The 16,112-nt window shown below is 44.2% G+C and overlaps 1 long non-coding RNA gene across 1 annotated transcript; it reads right to left on the bottom strand.

Moving 5' to 3' along the window:
• Positions 1-5,731: 5,731 nt before the first annotated feature.
• On the bottom strand, positions 5,732-12,002 carry LOC122753345. The gene is made up of 3 exons (XR_006356274.1): positions 11,952-12,002; positions 7,282-7,382; positions 5,732-5,904 (listed from the first exon to the last, which is right to left on the bottom strand). It is a non-coding gene; the product is annotated as an uncharacterized LOC122753345 (long non-coding RNA).
• Positions 12,003-16,112: the final 4,110 nt, after the last annotated feature.

The following is a 16,112-nucleotide window of genomic DNA, read 5'->3' as shown; positions in this document are numbered from 1 at the left end:
GACACTTACTAGCTGTGTATCCCTGGGCAAGTCACTTAACCTTCATTGCCCCACAAAAAAAAAAAAAAGAATCCTATCCATCCTTCAAGGCCCAAGTTAAATGCCCCTTCCTCAAAGAACTTCTTAATGATTCTCCCAGGGGCAGCTAGGTGGCACAGTGGATAGAGCACTGACCCTGGAGTTAGGAGGTCCTGAGTTCAAATCCAGCCTCAGACACTTCACACTAGCTATATGACCCTGGGTAAGTCACTTAACCCCAATTGCTGCAAAAGGGCCATCTCCAGTCGTCCTGATATATATCTTGCCACTGAGGCTGGTGATTTTGCACAGCCCTCCCTCACTTAAATCCAATTCAGTGCAAGTCACAACATCCCCTCCTGATGTCTTGGTCCTCTTGGAGAATGAAGGACAAACAACAACAACAACCATGATTCATTCCCTCAGGTCTAAACATTCTTTCCTTCCTTGGAGCTCTTTTACATATTTATCCAATTCTATTTGTGTTATAATAGCTCACATCTATGTGATACTTTAAGGGTTACAAAGCCCTTTCCCCAAAACTACTACACTGTAAGATGGATAATACAATAATTATCTCATTTTACCTATGAAGAAACTGAAATTCAGAGCATGAAAATGACTTGCCCAAGGTCACACAAATAGTAAGATTTAAACCCATGCTTTCTGAAGCCAAATTCGGTGTTTGTACCATTGTGCCACACTGCTTATGAACTTGTCATAACCCCCTACCAGACCATAAACTCCATGAGGACAGGGACAAGGTATTGGCTAAATTTTATATCTCCCTCAGTATGCTATTCTTCATATAAAAGGCATTTGATATATGTTTGTTTCTATAGAAGTTTAGAGAAAAGGCCTCTAGATCCAAGCATCCACAGGTTCAGAGGCTTTGGGAAGTTAGAAAAATGTATTGGGGAGGGATGAAGATGGTCAACAGTGTTATACATAAGGATGGTGAGACATGTGCATGCCAACTAGCTCCCAAAGGCAGGACCAGAATCCAGGACCTGGATATTGCTAAAAGTAACCAACCAGACTTGTATTTCTCTCTTAGACTTCAGGTTTGCCATTCTTTGGATCCTCTTGATTGGAGAGGGTCTGATCCATCTCCTAATTTTAATTTCAATTGCTTCCTATGGGTTAGATTTTCCAACCCCATTCTCTGGCTTTCCCCTGTTGGATATAGACTTGGCTCTGCTACCCCAGCCTGGCTCCTGCTCAAGACAGAATTCCTGGTGTGATGTAGCCCTTTGAAAGACTTTACTCTTCATAGATTGGCCAACATTTTCTGAGGCTGGTTCCTCTGGATTTCACAAAAACAGAAATCATTGTTGGTTGAAGTAGCCAGAAAAAGCTTCATGAAAGAGAATAGTCTTGAGCTAGGCCTTGAAGGACAAGTAATGGAAAGAAATTACAATATATCTCTGTTTACGAAACATTCCAGTGTATTCTTTGAAGTATGTTCAGAATATTTTAAAAGGCAAGGCCTTTTTAATCAAAAGCAGGTTTTGTGAAAGGACTATGTCAGAAGTCAACCTTGTAAAACTTCTGAAAGTCTACGGCAGTTAGAGAAGCAACCGACCATAAGTTAATGCCAAGCTGCCTATTGGGAGGAGGGAGTTAAGGGATGTGGAAGCTGACTACTTGATTGGATAATTCCTGTCTGATTAAAAAAGACTGCTTTCACATGTATGTACAGGGTACTCATAATCTATTTCCCTTCTAGTTTTTACCAAGCTATTTGAAACAGAAACCCCATGGGTTTGTTTTTTCTGTACAAAGAGAAAGGGCCTGAGTAAATTATTAAAGAGAACTGAACACTAGAAAAATGCCTTATATATAGCAGTATTCAATCAATCAATCAATATTTATTAAATACCTATTATTAGACCTGTGTTAAGCACTAGGGATACCAAAAAAAAAAAAAAGGAACTTCCAATCTAATGTAATGAATGTATGAGTGAATACTGACTAGCAGAGTTAAGAACTAGGGAGAAGGGTACTAGATTATACCTCAGTGCTTTCAAATCTTGCCTGAAATGTTCTCTTTTAATTAGTTATTAGTTAATATTTTCATTCTATAAAGATATTTATGAAAAAGCAAATGGACTGTTGGTGGAGCTGTGAACTGATCCAACCATTCTGGAGAGTAATTTGGAATTATGTCCAGAGGGCTATAAAGCTGTGCATACCCTTTGACCCAGCAATACCACTTTTGGGTCTTTTTCCCAAAGAGATCATGGAAAGAGGAGAGGGACCCACATGTACAAAAATATTTATAGCTGCTCTTTACGTGGTGGCAAGGAATTGGAAGTTGAGGGGATGCCCATCAATTGGGGAATGGCTGGACAAGTTGTAGTATATGAATGTAATGGAATACTATTGTGCTGTAAGAAACAATGAGCAGGAGGAGTTCAGAGAAACCTGGAGGGTCTTGTGTGGGCTGATGTTGAGTGAGATGAGCAGAACCAGAAGAACATTGTACACAGTATCATCAACATTGTGTGTTGATCTATTGTGATGGACTATATTCTTCTCACCAATGCAATGGTACAGAAGAGTTCCAGGGAACTCATGATAGAAGAGGATCTCCAAATCCAGGGAAAAAAAAAAAAGAACTGTGGAGTATAGATGCTGAATGAACCATACTATTTCTTTTGGTTTTGGTGCTGTTGTTTTTCTATTTTGAGGTTTTTCGTCATTGCTCTGATTTTTCTCTTATAACATGACTAATGCAGAAATATGTTTAATGTTATTATGTATGTATATGTATATGTGTATGTGTATGTGTGTGTGTGTGTGTGTATATATATATATATATATATATATATATATATATATATATAACCTATATCAGATTACCTGCTGTCTAGGGGAGGGGGGAGAGAGGGGAGGGAGGGAGAAAAATATGAAATTGGAAAGCTTGTATAAACAAAAGTTGAGAACTACCTTTACATGTAACAGGAAAAAAATAAAATACTTTATTAAAAAAAAGCAAATGGACTATGTCTTTATATTATTATCATGCCTTTGGGAAGCCTAGTTGTGGCAAATAACACAAGAGATATACATCTTCCCAAATACCAATCTTGTGCACCCAAATTCCCCTCCTTCTTCCCCGCCCCCACTCTTGCTCTCTTCCCCTTCTCCTTTTATTCCCATTCCTTATCCCTTCTCCTTTCCTCTAGTCCCCCTTCTTGTAGCTTTCCTCATTCTTCCTCTCACTGTGTTTTCTGCTCATGCCCAGTGTCTGAAGCAAGGGCCTCTCCCATCACAGTTGTAAAAAAGCAGAAGGAAATGAGGCCTTGGGGCCTTGGGCCTGGCACAAAGGCAGATTACAGTGTCTGGGCCCACACTGCCCACCATATAATCATCACCGTGTAAGTGGGGCTGGACACAGACCCATAATTCTTCTGCTGGGGCCCAGCACTCCCTATCTTTAGCCAGTCTTGGCCTAACTCTTGGCTTATAAACAGAGAGTCAGAGAGAGAACATCATGGAGCCATTCCCCTGTAGCTGAGCAATTTGTGGCTTTGCTGGGTCAGAGACCTAACACTCCGAATCCTGGAATGTCAAAGGATAAGGATGCTGTAGGCAAAAGAAGAACCGAGTTCTTTGAGTACAATAGAATGCCAGTGAGGGTCAAGATCACCTATTCTCTTGCCCCTTAGCTTTGAAAGAGAATAGATCTATTTCCTAGCTACAGTTGGAGTCCCTAGACCTAACTCAGAATATGTCATTGGACATGAGAAGACCAAGCAAGAAACTGAGTGTATCAATGCATTGTCATCTCCACCTCCTGAAAAATCCCATGCCCCAGTGATGAGGGACAAGAACCATCCACCTTCATCACTGGAGGGCATAAAAGTCATACACTGGTCAAGTTCTCAGGGAAGGTGTGTCCTGTTCTCCCCCACCCCCCCACCCCCCAGGGATCATATCATCTACTCCCCTGCCTCTGGGTTGAACTAATCCTAATGCATTATCAGAGAAAAATAGAAATTGTTTCTGTATTCTCAGGCCCCAGCCCCTGGGGAAGGCGAAGACATAGTCTTAAGCTTCCTGGTCACCTATTTATCCCAATCTCTGCCACCTCTACCTTTTTCCCCTTAACCCATCACATGCTATCAGTGCCCCTAGCCAGTGGCCTCTTCAGCACCTGAGTCATCTGTGACTCATCGCACTCTGCCCTCAATCTTGAGAACATTTGTTCCCTCATATGGTATGGCAAAATGGTGAAGCGGGCAAAGTTTGTCCTTGATCACACACACACACACACATGCACATCATGGAAATAGGACTGAATTTGGAGTCAGATGACTAGGGTTCAAGTCTGGTTCTGCTGTTTACTCTCTGGGTGACCTCAGGCAAGTCACTTATCTTCTATGGGCCTCAGTTTCCTCAACTGTAAAATGAGGGAATTGGGCTGGATAATTCTAAGGTCCCTTCCAGCTTTCACTTCTATGACAATTTCAGCAGGATACACATCCAAACCGAAGCACATATCCTCAGACTCCTAACTTCTTGTCAGAGCTGGGCCCTGCTGAACTCCATCTCCATTAGCCAGAAAGTTTTGTACAATGGATACCTTAGCATGGACCGCTGGGGAAGAAGGAGTTAATCTAGGCAGGTACATACACACACACTCACACACACACCAGCCTCCCACACATAGCAGGCACAGGGGCAGCTCAATGATTGGGAAAGTGCTGGAGGGTCGAGCGTGTGTTTCCCAACTTGGCCAGGCCTCTGGTTTCCCAATCCTGTGCTACTGTGGGGGCAGCACCAAGCCTTAGGAGAGATAAGCAGCCCCCAAAGGAGTAGGAATGGGGTACCATGAGAGTAGAGGCTTCATCTCCTCAGCAGGAAGAGCCAGGAAGGAGAAATGAAAGTCAAGGAGGTACCCACCTCAGCATGAGAATGAATGGCGGGGAGGGGGAAGAAATGGGGAAACATACAGTGTATTCCACAAGAGAACCTGGGGTAAAGGGGAGCCTGCCCTGTCTTCCCCTTTCCCAGGAGGGGTAGAAAGAGAAACAATGGCCTGTGAGCCCCTAAATTCTCACCTTGGGGTTATTCTGTGAATAGATCCCTGTGCTGAGAACTGAAGAAGCAGAGACACACACAAAAGAAAGAAATAAGCCACTTTTAGGCCAAACTGCAAAGTAGATTAAATTACCACTCAACCCTCATGGTTGTACAGGACCAGTGGACACTCAGCTGAACCCAGAGTTAGGATGACCTGAGTTCAAATCCTACCTCAGACATTTACCAATTCTGTGAACCTAGGCCTCAGTTTTCTCACCTATAAAAGGAAGAATTTGTATTTGATGATTTCTAAGTCCCTAGGTTCAAAGGGTTAGATCTGAAAGGGAGATTAGAAATCATTGAGTCCAATCCCCCCACATACACACACACACACACACACACACACACACACACACACACTTATTTTGCAAATGAGGAAACTGAGGCCCAGAAAGATTAAATGACATGGCCAAATTCATACACTTAGTGACAGAGTTGGGACTTGAACCAAGTCCATTCTAACTCCAGTCCAGCTCTTCTGACTCCCAGTCCAGTGCTTTTTCCACTACACCCATGGAGATAATAATAATCATAGTTCACATTTATATATAGCATTTTAACAAAGTCCTTTCCTCACTCCAGCTTCATGAGGTAAGTAATAGCTTACATTTGTGGAGGATTTTATGGTTTACAAAGTGCGGCCGAGTTTTGTTAACCCCATCTGACAGATAAAAAGCAAGGCTCAGCTTTCTCATTGGCAAAATGAGAGAGGTGGGTTGGACCAGCAAATTCTCCTCAGTTTCTTTCAACTCTGCTACTCTGCGATGCTGTCCGGGATGGTGGAGGCAGGAAAAACTGAAAGGAAGAGGTTGGAGAGAGGCATTAAAGGGTAGCTTGGATTTCAATCCAAAGAAAGCAGGGGAGAAATGTCTAAGGAAAGGGAACCGTGTAGGCAAAGACACACGGGCCAGAAAGCAGAAAGTAAGCTGCAGAAGCAACACGGAAGAGAGCCAAGGGCAGAGCATTGAAGAAGGGTTGCTTTTAGGGAGCCAGAAAAAGAAACATTCATTCAAGAAGGGAAAGGACTTGTCCAAAGACACACAGCTCATTGAGTGGGAGAAGCAAGACTCAAAGTCAGATCTGTTGACTCACTTCTTCTAGCCCTCCACCACCACCCCTCAAGGAAGTGTGATTCAATAGGAACGGTATTGTCTCTGGGGTCAGAAAACCCGAGTTTCAAAGAAGACTTGGCCTCTGACACCTGTGTGACCTTCACTTGCCTGGGTTTTAGTCTCCTTATCTGTCAAATGACGGAGTTGGACTAAATGACCTTGGACTAAATGACCGGGTTTAGCCAGTTCTGTGATCTAGGAGCCACATACCTTTGCTGCCTCTAATTCAGGGAAAGCTCCTCAGCCTCCAAATATATCTCCCATCAGTGCCTGGAATTCCACCACTAAAGAGTCGCTCCTTTGGGTTCGACATTGTCTCTTTCTTTAGACCTAGGAAAGATCCTGGCTTAAAAAGACCAAGGTCTCCCACTGCAGTCGTCCTGACCTATGTCTTGCCACTGGACCCCCAATGACTCTGGAGGAGAGAGTGAGGCTGATGACTTTGCACAGCACTGTCTCACTTAAATCCAATTCACTTGCAAGTCAAGACTTCACCCTCCTAATGTCAGTCCTCTTTAAAGAATGAAGGACAAAGGGGCAGCTAGGTGGCGTAGTGGATAAAGCATCGGCCCTGGATTCAGGAGTACCTGAGTTCAAATCCGGATTCAGACATTTGACACTTACTAGCTGTGTGACCCTGGACAAGTCACTTAACCCCCATTGCCCCGCAAAAAAAAAAAAAAAAAAAAAAAAGAATGAAGGACAAACAACAACAATCCCATAACTGAGAAGTATTATTGTATGGAGTGTTCAAAGAAGATTAGCACCTCTGGTGTGAGGGCTTGCTGAGCCTTTTTCAGGGCTGCTCATCTACCTTGGGTGTCCACCTTTCACCCAACTCTCACCTGTGGCTCCAAGACGCTACACCATGCCTAGCAGCCACACCCCAGTAAGACTGTCTTGGCAGATGGGTTAAATCAGGTTGAAGGTAACCAACAGGCCACAGACCCATTGATGAGTTAGGGAGGTGTCTACCCCAAGAATGTAAAGACTTCCCTTGGCGGAATGGGAAGATAAGAATAATTTGTTCTGATAGCTATGAAGGTGACTGAAGCAGTACCTGTGGAGCACTTAGAGCTTGGTCAGACATTGAAGGTCATCCGCTGTATCTCAGGCCATTGCCAGTCACCTTGACTTTTGACCTGCCACTGGACCATGCCTCTGGAAGAGAAAGTGAGGCTAATGACTTTGTGCAACTCTGCCTCTCTTATATCCAATTCACACACAATTCACATGAGTGATGTCGTTGGTCCTCTTCCAAAAACAAAAATGAAGAACAAAAACCAACGACATGCCATACCTGTGAGCCTAGAGACCTTAAAGGTCATGATTTCCAATTGCCTCATTTTATAGGTAAAAAAAACAAGCCCTAAGAAGTTATCTGTTTGATGTTCAACTAGGGGTCACAAGCTAGAGAGTGTCTGAGGTAGGATTTGAATCCAGGTCTTCCTCACTCTGAGTCCATCCTCGCTGCCTCAAATTCTCAGCAGGGAGAGAACAAATCGACACCCCTCCCAAGGGAGTTTGAAATTTTTCCCCTGGTCAGGGGCAGTTAGATGAAGCAGTGGATAAAGCATCCGCCCTGGATTCAGGAGGACCTGAGTTCAAATCTGGCCTCAGACACTTACTGACTGTGGGACACTGGGCAAGTCTCAACCTCTGTCTGCCACGGTTTCCTCAACTGTGAAATGGAGGTAATAATAGAACCTACTTCTCAGGATTGTTGTGAGGATCAAATGAGATAATATTTATAAATCGCTTAGCACAGTGCCTGGCATATAGTAGGTGTTTAATAAATGCTTATTATAGTAGGTGTTTAATAAATGCTTATTTTCTTCCTTCCCATATGGAGCGCATTGGTTGTTGTTTTTGTTATTGTTGTCCTTCATGCTCGGAGAGGAGGAACAAAATGGCATCACAATGTTGGGGTCAAAGTATATTGTGTCTGATTGTGGGCTGATCAGCCCAATTCAAGCTCAGAAGGCCCTACCACAGATTGGGCACAAATAATCCGTTTGAACATTTGGGATGGAGATGTCTCTAAATGGGCACATCTAACATTTCTTTTGAGCTACTGCAATTCTGCTTTGCTCATAGAGCATGGCGCTTTCTTTGATGTAGGCAAGCCATGTTGGGTGGTCCTGTGACAGTGTCTCCCGTGTTTCACAATCAATACCAAAGTCTTTCAGAAAGACCTTGAGAGAATATCCTTGTATCACTTCTTCTGACCTTCATGTGAGCACTTGCCTTGTGTGAGGGAATGACACTAGGGAAGCTGATCATTTGTCCAGCTCTGTGTGGCTCCAAGACCTGTTTAAAAACAGGGATCTGTGACCTTTCTCATTTCTGTCTCCATATTTTTTCAGTCTAAATCTCCCATTTAAGGATCTAATCTGGGAAGGCAAAGGGAGTAAGGATATTAGGAAGAGATTGGTTTTAGGGGAATATGTATATATACGAACAGTCTTCTTCCTCCCTTCTTTCACCTCCCCTCCTTTCTTTTCTTTTTTTTTTTTTTTAATTTTTTCTTTTTTTTTTTTTTTAGTGAGGCAATTGGGGTTAAGTGACTTGCCCAGGGTCACACAGCTAGTAAGTGTCAAGTGTCTGAGGCCGGATTTGAACTCAGGTACTCCTGAATCCAGGGCCAATGCTTTAACCACTGCACCATCTAGCTGCCCCCACCTCCCCTCCTTTCTTCACCCATCCATCCCCTACAGTTGAGCTATTCCCACTAGCTAAGTCACCCACCATGAGAACTTCCTGTTGGGTAAAAGACAACCAACGGTATAGCCGCGATGCCTGATAAAGGAGACCTGGGGTAGGCCTTTTACCAGAAGTCTCCAAAGGTTCTTTACCAGCAATTAGCCCAGCCTGTCACCACAGACAGCACCTCTTCCTCCTGCCCCCACCTCCTCCTGCGTTTTCATCTTGTACCACAAGTCTTGGAGCCTCTTTATTAATAGAAAGCAGAGTCAGGGCTGTACCAAGGTTTTATCTTGTTAAGCTAGATAGGAGGGAAATAACCAAAGGACACAAGCCCCAGGATTGGGGGCTCTCCCACTGAGCATTTCCAAACACTGAGAGCACCAAACATTTTGGTTTTGGTATTTTGTATACCCGGCAACCAGAAGTGGAGTGCAGTAGTATGAAGTCCATAGTAGATGCTTCATAACTAATCATAAAAACCAGTGTTTTGATAACACAAGAAAGGTTTGCAAAGCACTTTACATTTGAACACTTTGAGTTAGGTACTGCTGTTACTCCCATTTTACAGATGAGGCAGTCCAGGCCCAGGGCCTTGCTGTAGATCACATGCATCCTAAGTGACAGAATCAGCCGCTGAACTCAAATACTCTGGCTCCAAATTCAAAGCCATTTCCATTATACCATGCTGCCTCTTGGGCAGTTAAATGGTGCAGGGGATGGAGCACAGGGCCTGGAGTCAAGAAGACCTGAGTTCAAATCCAGCCTCAGCCATTAGCCGAATGACCCTGGGCAAATAAGTCACTTAACCCTGTTGGCCTCAGTTCCCTCATCTGTCAAATGAGCTGGAGAAGGAAATGGGCAAACCACCATCTTTGCCAAGAAAACCTCAAATGGGGTCATGAAGAGTTGGACATGACTGAACACCTCACACACTGCCTCTGGTTCACAGAATCTCAGAAAAGACCTCAGAGACCACTTAGCCCAATTCTGCATAACAAGCAATCATCCAACCTTTGTTCAAAGGCCTCCAAAGAAGATGAGGTCCACCATTTCCCAAAGTAGCCCATTCCCCTAAGTGTACTTCTGATGGTTAGGGAATATGGACTAACAAACCTTAATCTGCTTCTCTTCGGCATTCATCCTTTGCTCCTATCTTTGCCTTCTGGAAGGAGCGACAACCCTTTAAATAACTGAACTAAGCTATCGTGTTCTTCCCAAGTCTTTCCTTCTATTTTCCTAACCCATCCACAAACAACATGATTTCACCATTTGCTTTGCTTCCCTCAGTATGTGTTCTTGTTTTTCAATGTCCTTTCCTAAAATATAGCTAGAATACTGAGATCTGTTGGGGGAATTTAAGTTGTTCCAGTAGAAAGAAAGGCCCAGTGGATAAAGTACTGGGCCAGGAGTCAGGAAGAATCATCTTCCTAAGTTCAAATCTGGCCTTGGACACTTAGTAGCTGTATGATCCTGGGCTAGTCACTTAACCCTCAGTTTCCCCATTTGTTAAATGAACTGGCGAAGGAAATAGCAAACCGCTCTGGTATCTTTACCAAGAAAACCCCAAATGGGGTCTCAAAGAATTGGGCATAACTGAAAAAAGACTGAACTAGCAGAAAGTAAGCCCCTTGAGGGTAAGGAGTTATAGAAAGAAGTCAATTACTGAAGAGCTTTAAAAGCCAAAGGAGGCGGCAGCTAGGTGGCGCAGTGGATAGAGCACTGTCCCTGAAGTCAGAAGTACCTGAGTTCAAGTCCGGCCTCAGACACTTAACACTTGCTAGCTGTGTGACCTTGGGCAAGTCACTTAACCCCAACTGCCTCACTAAAAAAAGTCAAAGGAGTTTACATTTGGTCCTGGGGGTCATGGGGATCCATAGGAGCTCCCTAAAGAGGAGGGTGACCCAACCATTTCCATCAGCAGTGAAGTGCCCAGCCTAGCACATAACTGATATTTAAGATATGCTTAATATATGAGCATATGACAGCTAAGGGCTAGGAATGCAGATTAGGAAGGGTTTGGATAACTAAATGAAAAAGATAAAAGCCTAGTGGGAAAGGCAGGCTCTCACAACTCTCACAAGTATAAAACGGCCCAAATGAGATGATATTTGTAAACCACTAAGTACAATGCCCGGCTCACAGTAGGGGCTAAATAAATGCTACTTCCCTGCCCCCAATCCCCAACACCATCCTCAACCCCCAGGTTCCAGATCTCCCAAGCAAAAGTCAGGCTAGCTCATGTTACAAAAACCAGGAGGAAAGGCAAAATTACCCAATTCCCCCTTCCACCTTTCTACATTTGTGGTTTCCACATAAGGCCCATGGCTCTTTCTGTTAACTCTCTGTTATAGAATCATAGATTTAGAGCTAAAAGAGACTTTAGAAGTCATCTAGACAAAACTTCTCAGTTTGGACTGGGAGGAAACAGATCCAGAATGAGGCAGTGACTTGTCCAAGGTTCTGTGGCTCCAAAATCCAAGGCATCTTCCAGTCTACACACTACCCTAGGGTCTTCTGCCCACCCAATCCCATTCTGGGTGCATAGGAAGAAAACTAGGCTAAGCAACAGATATAGTCACTGCCTTCAGGGAGCATAGAGTCATAAGTTTTAGAACTGGAAGGGACCTTAGAGGTCTAACCCCCCTCATTTTATACATGGGGAAACAGGACCAGAAATAAGTGACTTGCCCAGAGTCAGTATCAAAGGCACGACTTGAGTCAGAGCCTTCCCGGGTCCATGGGCCTCCATCGATCTCTTACACTATGTGGCTTCTCAATCTGCTGCAGAAGATGCCTTCTCTGCTCTGGGGAGTGGCTAAGACTGATGAAGAAGAGCAGACACTCACCCAGAGCTGAGGCTGCAGCCCAAACACAGAGGCAGAGGTCAATGAATAGAGCGTGCAAGCAGAATCTCTGAAAGCAAGAAAGGGCCGAGGGGTTCCTAGAGGGAACTAGCATTGAACAAGTTTTCCCAGAAAAGGAGGAACAGGGTTTGCAAAGACATTGTCCTGGAAGGGAGCTCACCCTAGACCTCCTTGCAGGCAGAAAGAACCGGAGTCTTGGCCTGGCTTGTCCCGGCCCAGTGTTATAAATACCAAGGCTGCCAGATAGAGCTTTATTAATAGTCCACGAGGTGTTTATTGGTGAGCAACGGTCAGCAGGGGAGAGGGGGTCACAGGACACAAACAAGGTCAGCCAAACATGGCGGGGAACAGGCCAGCTGCTTCTAGAAGCTACTCCCCACCCTCCCTTCCCGTCATCCCCCTGGGGGACTTGTCCCAAAGAGCAACTGTCCTCAGCCATGCCCTAAGCAGCCCTCCCTTTCCCCGCCTCCCTCCCCAGAGCTTACCCAACCCAGTGGCTGGCTCCCTGGCCTCTAGTCCCATGACTTCGGAATGTTGACCCCTGCCACACTTTGGGTTGGGGGAGTTGGGTTGGGGAGGGACCCTCTGCTCTGGTGCTCTGGGTTGGAGGACACAGGCAATGGTGGGGCCAAGATTTAGCACACACTCCGGCCTCCCTTGCTGGGGTACAACCAGCCATTATTCAATGCTGGACCACCACCGTGACCCCCAGCTTCCTGGTGAGGGAGGAGAAAGGAGTTAAATTGGGTTGGACCATGGGAGGCCTTAGAATCATTTTGACCTGGTTGTGTAAATCATATGAAAGTCAACATTTTTATTTCTTTCTAGACTGGCATTGGAAAGGAGGAGATATCGCCCAGTCCCCAGGCCTTATCCACTCTCTCCTCCCCTTTAGATGTTGTTCCGTGCTCTAATAATAATCATAATTCATATCCCCATAGTACTTGTAGATTTATGAAGCACTTTTCTCACAGTTACCTTGTGGAGTAGGTAGTACAAGTTATTCTTTTTTTTTTCTTTTTTTTTAGTGAGGCAACTGGGGTTAAGTGACTTGCCCAGGGTCTCACAGCTAGTAAGTGTTAAGTGTCTGAGGCCAGATTTGAACTCAGGTCCTCCTGACTCCAGGGCCGGTGCTCTATCCACTCCGCCACCTAGCTGCCCCACAAGTTATTCTTTACCCTCATTTTACTGAGCCGGGAACTAAGTTGAAGTCATTCAAGTTAGTCAGTCGTCAATCAGCTTTTATTAAGTGTTTACTATATGCCAGGCATAGGCTAAGGGCTGGAGATAAAGAGAAAGGCTACCCCCACTGCCCCAATTAAAAAATCAGTCCCTGCTCTCAAAGAACTTAAATTCTTATGGAAGAAGAGACAACATGTAAACATGTGCATACGAGATATATACAGAGTTTGTTGTTCAGTCCAGTCTGACTCTTTGTGACCCCATTTGGGGTTTTCTTGGCAGAGATACTGGAGTGGTTTGTCATTTCCTTCTCCAGTTCATTTGATACATGAAGAAACTGAGGCAAACAAGGTGAAGTGACTTGCCCAGGGTCACACTGCTAGTAATTGTTTGAGACTGGATTTGAACTCAGGAAGATGAGTCTTCCTGATTCCAGGCCCAGTGCTCTATCCACAGTGCTACCTTGTTACCCCATATATGGAGTAGGTGGGAGGTAATTTCAGAAGGAAAGGGACTAGCAGTGAGGAAGAATAGAAAACACTTCCTGTAGAAAGAAGAATTGATTAGGAAGAAAAACATTCCAAATATAAACAGCCCATAGAAAGACTTGAAGTCAAAAGATGATGAGTCTTATTCAAGGAAAAGCAAATAGGGCAGTGTCTCTGGATCCTACGCCTGGAGGGGAGCAAAGTATAAGAAGACTGGAAAGGGAGGAAGGGGCCAGGTTATAAAGAGCTTCAAATGCCAGAGGAGTTTAAATTTTATTCTAGAGGTAATAGGAAGCCATTGAAGTTCATTGAGCAGTGGAGTTGATACAGGCAGATCTATATTTTTGGAAAATCACCTTGGAAACTGAGTGGATAATAAAAGTAAGTGAGTGGGGGCAGCTAAGTGGCACAGTGGATAGAGCACCAGCCCTGGATTCAGGAGGACCTGAGTTCAAATCCGGCCTCAGACGCTTGACACTTACTAGCTGTGTGACCCTGGGCAAGTCACTTAACCCCAATTGCCTCACCAAAAAAAAAAGAAAGAAAGAAAGAAAGAAAAAAAAAGAAAAAAAGAAAGAAAAGAAAAGTAAGTGAGGAGAGGATGGAAGAAAGTAAAAATAATTCACCCAAGGTCACATAGCTAATAAATGTCCAAGTCAGGATTCAAACCCAGATCTCAATTCCAACTCCAGCAATCTTTGCTCTGATTCAGCATGAGAGTAATGGAACCAATCAAGGCATGTCAACTCAACAAACATTTACTAATCACCTACTATGTGCCAGACACGGTGCTAAGAACCATTTTATACTGATGCAACTTGAGCACCGCTAATCCCTCTTTCTATCTTGTTCCTCCAAAGGGGCTGTGACAAGACTTTGACCCTGAGATGGAGAAACTTTTGAAGCATGAATGACGTGGCATTTCCTGTACATGACATCCCATCTCTCATCTCCATACCTTTGCACAGGTGGTCTCCCATGACTGCAATGATGTCTCTCCTCACTCCCATCTCCTATGATTCCTATATTCTTTCAAAGCTCAGCATCAGTGTCACACCCCCCACCCCCAACAGGGGTCCTCTCCTGCTTCCCCTTATAGCTAAGTGTCACCTCTCCCTCATAATTACATTGTCTTTATTTTGTGTGTACTTATATGTGGACATGTTGTGTATATTGTCTCCCCCTAGAAAATGTGAGATCCTTAGAGGCAGGCAGGGTTTCATCTTTGTCTTTGAGCCCATAGTTTATGTATCCAGAGCTGAGAAGGACATTAGAGATCATAGGGTCAAATCCTCTATAATTCAGAGAAAGAAATTGAGTATTACAGAAGCTAAGGGTGATTTGTAAACCTTAAAGCACTATAAACATGTGAATTATTGAGGTTATCTGCACTGTGTGTATGACCCTAGCACCTAGCACAGTGCCTGCATCAATGCTTTCTTGCTCACTTGAAATCCATTGATTTGTCTCTCCTCTCTACCATCCCCCATCCCTGGCCAGGATCTTATCACCATCTCTTGCTACCCTCTGCCTTCAAAAATCTACACCTCCCCCCTCCCCAACCCAGCCTTTTGCTTCTACCTCTGCTCCATTTGGCCCTGTTTCTGCCTTGGATTTGCTCTCTTCCAGGCAGATTATAAATATTTCTTTTTCCTTCCCTCACCCACATCCTGCGTGCTGATGGATGATGTCCTAGACATGGTGTGTTATCTTCCACCCAGTATCTCTTCAGGCAGCCTGGGAAAGCTTTCCACTAGTCATTGTATCCAGTCCCCTCTGTGTGGGGGGGAAATACTCCACTAAAGTCACCCCAGGCAAATGGAAGAATCTTCTATCTTTAAGGATCTCAAGAATAAATCCCAATGGCCTCCCATTCCCAATACCTCACACCTGTACCTCTTTGGCAGTTCCTCCTTACATCTAACCTCTATCTCTCATGCTGAAATCAAGCTTATATTGCTCTCTGTCCTCAAGGGAATAGAATTCCTCTCTCTTCTATCCTAAGCCTTAGAGACTGATGGTCTGAATGCCCAATTGTGTCACATGGGCATTGTCTCCTCAACTAGAGTATCTGCAACTTGAGGACAGAAGAAGGAAGAAAGGGAGGGAGGGAAGGAGAAGAAGGAAGAGAGGGAGGTCTTACAGTGTTTTAAGATTTACAAAACACTCACATTACAATAACTATGTTATCACTTCTGTAATACTCAGTTTTCTTCTCCATAAAATAAGGGACGGGATCTCTAAAGTCCTTGCTAGTTCTGCATAGATAAACCATGAGCTCTAAGACAAAAAAGAAATCATGCCTGCCCTCAGGGAGCTCACATTCTCTAGAGGGAGACAACATAGAAGAAATACATAACACAGCTTGTTAGAGAACCTGCATCTGAGTCCCAACTGTCAATATGTAAGCATGAGAAAGGTGTTTAACTTTTGTAAGTCTCTGTTTCCTCATGTGTACAATGAGGGATTGGCCAAATGACTTCTGAGGTTCCTTCAAGCTCTAAGTCCTGTGATCCTATGATCATATTTCTACAAAGGCTAGCTAGTCTATGCTATTCTCATGAGAACAGGGCTTCAGCTCTTTCTTTAGCTTCTCATCTTCAACTTCCATCCTACTCTTCTTTCATTTAGTCTAGACTGTATTACTTTGC

This window comes from Dromiciops gliroides, chromosome 4, assembly GCF_019393635.1.
Source record: "Dromiciops gliroides isolate mDroGli1 chromosome 4, mDroGli1.pri, whole genome shotgun sequence".
In the NCBI taxonomy this organism is placed as follows: Eukaryota; Metazoa; Chordata; class Mammalia; order Microbiotheria; family Microbiotheriidae; genus Dromiciops; species Dromiciops gliroides.
The sequence above is the reverse complement of the archived record's forward strand: the minus strand, read 5'-3'. Positions and strand labels throughout refer to the sequence as shown.